This window comes from Fukomys damarensis, unplaced genomic scaffold, assembly GCF_012274545.1.
Source record: "Fukomys damarensis isolate Sample0158 unplaced genomic scaffold, DMR_v1.0_HiC HiC_scaffold_33, whole genome shotgun sequence".
Taxonomy (NCBI): domain Eukaryota; kingdom Metazoa; phylum Chordata; class Mammalia; order Rodentia; family Bathyergidae; genus Fukomys; species Fukomys damarensis.
The window spans coordinates 7,105,292-7,114,315 of NW_022900945.1; positions in this window are offsets into that span (position 1 = coordinate 7,105,292).

The window sequence follows — 9,024 nt, forward strand, 5'->3', positions numbered from 1 at the left end:
GAGGGAGGGAGAGGGGACAGTAGGAAAGCTAGGCCTCCTAACTTTAAGGAATGAAATCGCTGAACACAGATACTCCTAAGCAGGATAGTGTTCGTCAGAATTTACCATCATGAACTTTTAACGTAGTAATTGAAATTTTGTGATGTCATCTTTTCTCCTTCAATTCTTCCCTCTTCTGTCCTCCATTCAAGCAGGTAACAAATTTCCTACTTCCCTGTCACATGAAAGGTTTTTGGCAGGGGCTCTCTGGCTTCTGTTTGCCCACTGAGGATAATAGAGTTTGAAGAGAGAGGAAATTGGTATCCGTGTGTAAAGCCAAGAAAGACAGAAGCTAATGGGTGGGAGTGTTTGCCCAGGCCTGGGGTAGGGGACAAGTCCATGTGTCCCTGGACAGAGGAGATGTTCACTTCCTGTTGGAAGGCCTCGGAAGTACGGCAGGACTTCAGCGGAAGCATCCACATGGCAAACTACTTAGGTTAGACGCCAAGCTTGAGCGCCAGCCATGCGAACCAGCCCGCTTTCAAGCCTAAAGTGTGCCATGGAAACGCCACACTGGAGGATCTGATGACATCACATGGCTGCAGTCAAATCCAGCTTTTGCCAAAGCAGACAGAAACTCTAGCGATCCGTGTTTGAATGCTTGGATGTGAACCAAAATCCAAAAAGCTCAGCACTAGATTGGAAGGGAGAGAAATCCTGGTAATGACTGAGGTTAAATCTCCTACCAACTTGCTGGGACTAAATACTCAGAGTAGAAATTAGATAACTTGCAGCCAGTAATAAAATGTGGTTTTGCTTAAATTCCTACCTGCTGCATTTAAGCAAGTGAGCAATAATGGTAAAAGGTATATTAGTCGTTTCTTCCTATTTTAAGAGTATAGTTCAGTTTTAAAAGTTTGAAGTTGAGTCAAATTTACAAAATATTTCGGCATTCATCTCTATCTGCCCGGAGCTAACTGATCTCATCAGGTGCAGCCAACTCTTAATGGAGCCTTAACAATAAGAGTGATGAATAACACCCAATCCATACCCACTCTGATAGTCACATCATGCCAAACACGTCTGTGGGGCCTGCCCCTTTTATCTGGAAGAAAACAATAACACAGAACATCCATCTTCCACCAAAGAACTGAGCTATTATCAGGACAGGGTGATTATCACAGTGTAGCTCGAAGGTATCGCCTTGAGTAGAGGGAGGCAGACGGAAAGGTGTCTCCTGTTGGAGGAAAGAGAAGCGAGGGCACCACCAGCCCTGCAGGAGGCTACCAGTGACGTTGTCAGGGAGGACTCGCTGTGGCGAGCGCTGTCCACACACAGGGAAGTTGTGACATCACCCTGCTCACGGCTTTACCTGGCTTGACAGTGAAATGCATTTTTTCCCTATTTAATAATGTTTTACTCTTGAATTCTTTGACTCATTCATTGCATTTTTAAATGAAGCTTTGCTGAGGGCTATTATGGGCTAGACATTGCATTGGTAGTTGTGGAACATACAGAGATGAGTAGCACGTGAAGCTCTCCGATATTTTTCACTGGAGAAAGGGATGATACATGCGCAGGAATGACTGTCATGGAAAGGAAGCAACAGCGCTGTGAAAGATACTGCTATCTGTTTTACCCCACTAATCTCGCATCTTACCTTTTCTTTTCTCTTTCCTTTTCATCAACACTTGCATATAAAATGTGCAAAAGTTTTGTAGACAAGAAGAAGATAGTAGATGACCAGTTTCAGTCTCAGCTACCAGGTGTGGACACTGACATTAGAATTTAGGTGGTGACAAAGAGGTGGAATATTTGAATTTATAGGGAATGTTTCCCAAGGTAATCAGACATGCTCCCTCCTCTCCCCTCCCTCCCTCCCTTCGTCTGTTCTTTTTTAAGTAAAACACACACACACACACACACACACACACACACACACAGAAGCACCTGAGATAAGGTGAATAAAGCAGGGCCAGTGATATGTTGGAGTCAGCTTATACTCATGAAAGATGCTTATCAATTGTTTAGAAATTCTGTGAGGCAGACTTTGAATTGCGGTTAGCTGGCAATCAGCCATGGTGTAAATGTGTACAGAACAAAAATGTGTGTATTGTGATGTCAAACGTGCACACACACACACACACACACAGCCAGAAAGCTGCTTTATCAGCTCACCAGTGAAAATGACAACTGCAGATGTTTTTCTGCTTCCTTTAGAGTTGGGGTTGTTCTGCATGTGAGCCTCAGGGGCATCCCAGGGAGGCAGTAACACCAGAGAGGTTGTACCTGGGCCTGTAGGTCCCAGGGCAGCAGCTGACAGTGCTCCAAAAGGCCGGCCTCCACTTCTTTGGTCATTAGGAGGAAAACAAAAGTTAAATGAGTGGATTTTGCTGCTTTGAAGAATGAGAATTTCTATTCCACATGTTAACCACTAATGATTCTTCAATCATTATTTCACTAATAATTTTTCTGAAGTGAGACTTCATTTTGCTAACCTTGATGAATTTTGTTTCTATGTCTTGTATGAAAATGAAAAGCATTAAGATTAGACAAAACTGGAATCATTAGCAAAGAGATTACCTAATTTTGAAATACAAGTTAAACTAATATTGAATATGAAAAAATATCTTATAACCTAATATCCTGTTATCTGTTTTGGACTGAGTCTTATGTAATACAGCAGGTGACCCACAGAAATTGTTCCACCTGAATTTTTTGTTGTAAAACATATTGATGGTATTTGGTATTTATTTAGATGTATTTTCTGACTTGCTAATTGAAAAATTAAATTAATCCAGCAAAATTTAACTAATAACTGTTAGTGTATATCCATTATTATTCAAGACCAATAAAGAGATGACAGGTAAATACTGACATGGGAATAAAAAATTATTGCTATTGTCTTACAAATGTATAGAATTCCACCTGGAATACCAGGTGTCCTCTGCCTACATTTTCTTCACAACATTTTAAGAAAGAGGTAGAATTTCTTTTACTTTTCAGACAAATCATCCTCTAAAAATGTTGATAAGGGGAGTTACTTCTGTTGCCAACTCTAGAGTACTTGAGGCAAGGTACAAAAATAGAATAAGGAAATACTTCAAAATATAGGAGAAAAAATGCTATTTTGTGTGACAGTAGGTAACATCAAAACTACTGGAGAAAGAATTTTATTAAAACTCTCATACTGAAGCTAAAATGCAAACTTGACTAAATTGAAACTATCAACATAAAATTGTTCCCTGCTATTTACAAAGAAAAGGAAGGATATTGCGACTGGGAAACTCCAGTGGTTTCATTAGCATGCTGCAACCCTGTCTCTCACATAAAACACTAAAACCTCTGCTTCCAGTTCTTTCCACTCCTCCCTTTGCTCTTCATTACTGTTTTTTAACAAAAGGAGCTTGGAGCCCTTGGGGAGTGTGACTAGTTTTGTATTAAGAGCAGAAGACCCCAGCACAAGACTGAAACATCTTATTGAAGTTACAAAGCAAAGACCTTTATTTTTTTGTTTTTGTACCTACTTGTACTAGTTAGACTTTCATTATTGGATATGCATATTAAAACAAACTAGTTATTATATAATTCCAGTGTACATTAGATAATAATCTTCAGGGTTAAAGCACTGACTTTTTGGTACCATATCTCTCAAACCTGTTGGGAAATGCATTAAATCGAAAGCATATATTGTGAACATGATACATGTAGAGTATTTGTGTAGATCAAAGCAGAGTATGCTTATACTACCCAAATTAATTTGTATTAGTTGCATAATCCCCTCAACTTAAAACCCCAATTACTTTATCTTCTAATTTGGGAACCTGAGCCCTAAAAGATCTATCTGTACATTTAGAATATGATTTGCTCCAAATCTTGACTGGCAGACTTCAATTATGATAAGAAATTTGTTCTCAAGATTCTTTGTTTTAAGAGCTTCCCCACAAAAGGGCTTCCCAGGAATTTCAGCGTTTCAGATTAAGGATGTGGTAGAGACCCTATAAAACTATAATTTCTCATATGCAAGTCCACTCTGCATCATCAGAATCCACTGAGGGGAGATGGTTCCCTTGAGGGGCTTGTTAGGTCCTACATCCTGTGTAAATGTTTTTCCCTCCAAAGACTGATGGCTTTAGGGCTCTGAGATATGGTTGGCTATAGACTCCAGGCAACCTATTTGTTCTGCTTGTTTCTTTTATATATTTCTGATCTTACAGTTTCTGATGTTTAACTAAGTTTAATCCAGGTTTAAAAAAACTCCTTTATATATTTTCCTTCTAGTCAGCATTACCCACTTAACAATCTTTCCTATTTGTTCTTAAGTAGGAAGATGTTTAGACACAAAGTGTCTGAGAAATTGATATCTGTAAATGTATTTCCAGGGTAATTCATGGTTTCTAACAATATTGAATTGTAATGTTGTCAACATAATTCATCTAATAGGGATAAATAACTTGTTCTCACAGGTGTAATTTTATTCAGACGAGATGAGTCTTTTGGACCAGGCCCAATCGAGATAAGGAGGAAACCAGTAATATACAAATCTGGAAAGGATAATTTTATTTTAGTTGTTTTTTTTCATTTTTTGTGTCTGATTTAGAATTCAATATAAGTCTTAATCCCTCCAATATAAAGCAAAATAAATTTTTAGACAGACCATGGCAATCTACAGCCACTGGGTCAGAACTGATCTGCAGGCCATGTTTGTATGGCCTGGGAGTTACTTCTTTTCATTTTTAAAGAAGTTTGAATACATACATGCACACACACAAATATGCAACAGAGGTCATATTTGCTTTTTAAAATCTAAAATCTTTACTATCCAAAAAAGTCTTTACTATGCAGCTTTTGAAAGAAAAAGTTTATAGACTGCTATCTTAAAATGCCCATAATCAAATGACAGCTGAAAACATTTTCTCTTTTGCAGACACATGAGTAAAATATTAAGTGCATTGTTGAGAGTGAAAGGACTATCCTATTTTGAAGATGAGAAACTGAAATGTGAGTCTACTATACTGTATCATTTCTAAATGTCAGAGATAAGATTTACACTAATAAACTTGGGAATTGGAGCTTGTACACATAACCACTATATTATACTTTCTCTGAATGTCATCTGAAGCTTATTTGTTTACTTATTTGGGAGTAACCCCACTCCTGATACCAATCTTTGAGCAGTCAAATTAGAATAATATGTTTATTGGGGAAACAGTGCTTCTATGCAGATTGCTTTAAACTATACCCAGTGCTGCAGACAGCAACATCACAAGTGGGGTGAGGAACTCACTTGCTCTCCAATCCCTTTGTCGCTGGCTGACTGGGCTCTTGGAGTCTCTACCCCTGATGTTCTCAATGAGATTTCATACTTTGTTTGTCCTTTATGATTCCTCACTCTTAGACTTGTGCTATGTATCTGTTGGCCCAATATTTAGGACTTTTATATCTGAAAGAGATGTTCCAAACATCTCTCAATGCTGTTAAAGGACTGAAGAATTTAAAAATAAATTCTAGGCTGGCTACTCTATTGGCAGGTTAAGGCTTCCACACTGTTGAAGGCATATTTCTGGAAAAGCCAGTTTGTGGTTATTTCTGGTAGCTTTTCTTCTCTTCCCATTGGTCACTGTGCCTCTCACATTCAGTAGGTTTGGGTCTGTCATGAGAAGAGTTCCCAGTTTGTCTGCAATTTTCTCCTACCTACATCCTGAGTTTTAGATTCCTCTAGTATAATTTCTTTATTGATTTGATTTTACTTGCCTTTGGTTTTGCAGCTATTTATGAAAATCTTTAGCTTCTCAGTGTACCCTCAATGCTTTTATAGATTTACCTTTTATCATTTCATAATGTTATCTCAAGGGCATTTGCAAAGAGAGGAGAAAGAAACATGTGCTAGATCCACCATTCTGAAGTAGAATCTTTCAAAATTTATGTAGTAGGCAAGAAAATACATTTGTGTATATACTGATGGGTTTCCAGATAGATCATGCTTTATTTTATTTACATTGGGAGATTTTCCATCAGCTCTGTAATGATGAAAATAAGCTAATCCAGGGTTGGGGCTGAAGCTCAGTGATAGAGTGCTTGCATAGTGTGTCTGAAGCCCTAGGTGTGATCAACAATGGGGTGGGGATATGAGTGAGGATCAAAGAATAATAATCCCTGTGCAAAGCAGAAAACATTAGACAGATGTATTGTTTTGCTGTCCTAAGAATCGCTAGGATTCCATGAAGTGGTAAAGGGGAGCTAAGAGAAATCATGAAGCTAAGACTGATCTCATCATCAAGCACTCAGTTCTGTCTGAGCCAGCATCCTGTGTGGCTATTTCCCGGGAGAAGCAGGGGCCCAGCTATATCCAAACAGAGTCCATTTCTTGGACTGTGTAGCTGTTATGAGTCTTTTCCATTTCCATCCATGAAGATCACCCCTTCACAGTAGTCGAGAAAGATCTTCCAGGAAGGTTGTAGCTTTGAGATTTTGTTTAGCTCTTCCAGACTCACTCAGTTTGAATGACCTTGCTTCCATGGTCTAGGATATTCTGAAGCCCCAGCAGTAAAAATTTTGGCTCTGTCTTCCTGTGCCAAAATGGTAGAGGTGTAACTTTCTGTCAAGGGCTCTGCTCCCAGGAAATAGCTGATACAATTAAGTAGGTAACTTTTGAAAATTGCTGTAGATCTGTGAAGATTTGGACGTGTTGGGAGAAGCGTTAAGGGGTAGCATAGCACGCCATGGCTAGCAATAGCAGGGTACTAGCACCCCAACACCTGGAGGAGCAAGGGGAAGAGTGGGTCTCTCCAGGAACCAGAGGGCATGTGTGCAGCGGGGCAGCCAGGGAGGGGCTGTGCCAGCAACAGCTTGACCTCACTCTGCCCCAACTGTCTGCATTTCCAGAAGTCATTCCCCACAGCATCACATGGTTCCAAGAGAAATTCTTCCTCAATGTGAAACTTGATCTCAGTGGTAAGGCACCATTGTTGTTGCTGTAAAATCTTCAATTTGCTGAGAACTGGTATATTTATAAAATAAAATATAAACTAATACCTAGACAAGGAGAGAGAGAGAGAAAGAGAGAGAGTGAGCAACAGCTTCATTTCCAATTATTTTTTCCCTTTTTTTGTGGTAGTAGGGATTGCATTCAGGGCCTTTGCACTAAGTACCCCAGCTTCCTACTCCTTTTTGACACTTTTTAAAATTTTGAGATAGTGTTTCAAAATTACTCAGGTTAGGATCCAGACTGGGATCCTCCTGCCTCAGCCTCCCAGGATAATGGGATTACATAGTGTGTGTCACCACACCTGGCTTTTTCATTTCAATTTTTAATTGTGAGATTCATAGGGATAAAATTACTTTGACAGAAAGTTATAGAACTTCCCTACTTATTTCATTCTGTTTGGGAAAAAGCTGATCATAGCCTAGTAGTAACTGTAGATCAAATTTTCAGCAGGAGCAATCTAGACCACAAGGTACTGATTGTGGCATATACATGGAAAATAATAAGATGAAACAAAAAATAAAATGGGCATAAAATGGACATGGAAACACCTTCACTAAAAATAATCATTTTTGGTGGGTAAAACTAAAAAATGACAGCTTTTACGCATTTGATTTTGCTTTGCTTTGCTTTGTTTTGTTTTATTTTTGCTATTCTGGGCCTTGAACCTAGGGACATTTTAACACCAAGCCACACCCCCCTTGCTTTTTATTTTTTATTTTGAGATGGGGTCTTGCTAAATTGTTCAAGCGGGTCTTGAGTTTATGATCCTTCTACCTGGCCCTCTGGTGTAGCAATTACAGCCTCTTGATTTGACAGGATATGTGTTCATCTCCCAGTGTCAGGTAGAATATTACTACGTAGAGGGGCTCCTTGACTCAAAAACTCCAGAGTCAAACATTACTGGGAAATAACCCTAGAGATCAAAGCAAGCATTTGGATAAAGGATTCAGAACAGTTCAGGAGCAGATAATGTTTTTTATTCCAGCACTGGAGGCTGGAGGTGTACAGGCACTGGGGGTTGACCCTCAGCATTGCAAAACAGACAAAGAAAAAAAAAACCCAGCATTTTCGAAGCTGACCTAATCCTTTTTTTTTCCCCCCTGTGTAATACCTACTAGCATTGTGTCTAACTTTGGGAAGTGCTGTGTACACATATTCCTGTCCAGTGGGCTAAACTAAATGATTCTTCTTCATGGTATTCCTAATTTTATGCTTCCAAGAAATATTTGGACTGGACCTGTCATCCAATAAAGCCAATTTTTTAAAATGCCTGGTTTAAACGTTGAGTCTCAGAGTTGCTAGTAAATGCGTTGTAGTTGCTATATATCGGCAAGTATGGAATTTTGTCAAATATTCACTGTTAATGAAGCGATTTTCTGATTCTTTGCATTAGCTTTGGCTTTGCGTCTTTACCTGTGGCTTGCTGGGCACTTGTGCTTTAGAGGAAAACAGAATATACTGCTAAATGGTGGGCTGTGGCAATGCTTCATATTTGTCAAGGTCTGAAAATTTATATTTCCATAAATATCTCTGAACAACAGTTTTGTCACATTAGTAGGGAAAAATAATTCATTCTGATTCCACTGGGCCTGTATTGGCACAGGACTTCTCTTTACAAAATAAATGTATTCTGTTCACGTGGGGATTGAGGACTAGGCTCTCGGCTCTTCTGACCTTTGCGACTAAATTCCAATGAGACACATGGTGGGTGGGGGCAGGGAATAGAGGCTTACTTGTCCCAAATTCTGCTAGTTATCTCTTACTTGATATCTGGATTTTGTGAGGACAGAGATTTGACTTTAAATCCTCCAATATATATTTCTGTCTTAGTCCATTTGTACTGCTGTAACTGGTTATGTGAGAGCAAACACTATTTATTTTCCATTTTGGAGGCTGGGAAGCCCAAGATCAGGGTGTTGACAGATTTGGTGTTTAGTAGAAGCCCAATCTCTGTGTACAATGGGTACCCAGAATGCCGTATGTGTGGGGAGAGGAGGAGCAGTTTTCGTCACAGGGCAGAAAAGCACAAAGAAAGAACTGGCTCTCCAAAGCCCTTT